General features: G+C 35.6%; 1 long non-coding RNA gene across 1 annotated transcript; it reads right to left on the minus strand.

The window, feature by feature from the left end:
- Positions 1-866: 866 nt before the first annotated feature.
- Positions 867-1,377, minus strand: LOC109592149 (uncharacterized). Its single transcript, XR_002190198.1, has 2 exons — positions 1,266-1,377; positions 867-1,211 (listed from the first exon to the last, which is right to left on the minus strand). It is a non-coding gene; the product is annotated as an uncharacterized LOC109592149 (long non-coding RNA).
- Between the last annotated feature and the right edge of the window lie 211 nt (positions 1,378-1,588).

Raw genomic sequence — 1,588 nt, forward strand, 5'->3', positions numbered from 1 at the left:
ATTTTGACTGTTCTGTTCCTTTTTTCTACAGATTTCACACTCAGGATCATTAATCAAGTCATTTTACCTCAATAGAATTGTTTGAAATCCTTTTAGAGTTAGATTTTATACTTGTCATTATAGTCATATTATGTGCCATTGACTTTCAGAGACCACAGCATCCTTATTTCTTGCTGGAACAACTTTAAACTTCTGGAGTATATTCTTCTAGCTACTATCTTGTTGTAAGCAAATGGACAATAAGCTGGAGTTGTCTAGAACACTGTACGCATCCGGTAAAGTCAAGGACATCAGTTGCTTGCAGTTCTGTTATAGTTTATTTAAACTGGTTGATGTTTTTTTATGATGATAATATGTATGTTCTGTGTATTGTATGCAAATTTCATAGTAAAACTATTAAATGAAAAATAAATATAAAATAAAGTAGCAACTCATTAATTATTCATACTGTCAAGTGTATTACAATAAAATTATACAGGCTCTTATGACTTCCGGTACCATTGGCGTCACGACTGACTGCTTCCCACTCAGACTCAGATGGAGGACTCAGGCAAGACTCAAGGTAGCAGCACAATCAACAAAATCATCATTCACAAGATCATCATCTTCAATCTCCTCATGCTCATCTTCAGTACAAATAGTCTATATGGCTGGGGTTGACTACTAATATACTCAACTAAATTTTGCATAAAAAATCACAAAGCTTTTGTTTCTTTGCAGCTGACATTGTGATAGCTTCACTTAAAGTTAACTTTTTATAATTTTATTAAGCTAGCTAATTAATTAAGTTACTTATGTAAAGACTCCACTTTAATAAATTATAATAATTGTGCTAAAATGGCTGTTTTTCTTTTCTTTCTCCTGTCTCTGTTTGCCTGTGTCAAAAGTGACTGAGTGAGTAACTGCCAGTTGAGACAGCTACCCTAAACTTCTATAATCTTTGATCATAAGTGACTAAGGCAGAAACTCAATATAGGTAAACTACTAAACTTCAATTCTGACTTTTGAACTTCAGGGTAGGCTATAGCCTATCCTAGCCTTATGCTAGCTACGCCCTTGACAGGAACTGTTGTCATGGTGTTTTTTAATAACTAGCTCATCTTCATCTAAATCTACTTCAAGGCATAATCTTATCATACACCACTGTGATTCAAACGGTTTTAGAAACTTTACCACCTTCATTATTTTAGGAGCAGCATCAAGAACAGCATCTAAAATAAATCATTATAAATTAAAATAAATAATACCAGTTATTGGTTGATTACCAGGTATAACAGTAGTCTCGCGTAGCCAGACTCCTCCCCTTTTTGACTTGGGGGTGGCGGGGAGAGAGTCTGGTATACTGCCCTACATCAACTTGTTCCAATTCCATAGATACTACCGTGCTTTGCAGGTTGCTTGACCTTGCAAACTCGTAATCACGTGACTTTCCCCATACTAATAATATATGTCACGTGAGCAGGAAGTAGGAAAATTGGGTCAAGCAACCTGAAAATCACGGTATATATACCAAGTGGATACAAAACAGGATGCGCCTATGCTCTTTTCACCGGATGTGACGTTTATCCTAGCTACACTTAGCAACCAA

Source organism: Amphimedon queenslandica, unplaced genomic scaffold, assembly GCF_000090795.2.
Source record: "Amphimedon queenslandica unplaced genomic scaffold, v1.1 AMPQUscaffold_6148_Cont21890, whole genome shotgun sequence".
NCBI classification, from domain to species: Eukaryota; Metazoa; Porifera; class Demospongiae; order Haplosclerida; family Niphatidae; genus Amphimedon; species Amphimedon queenslandica.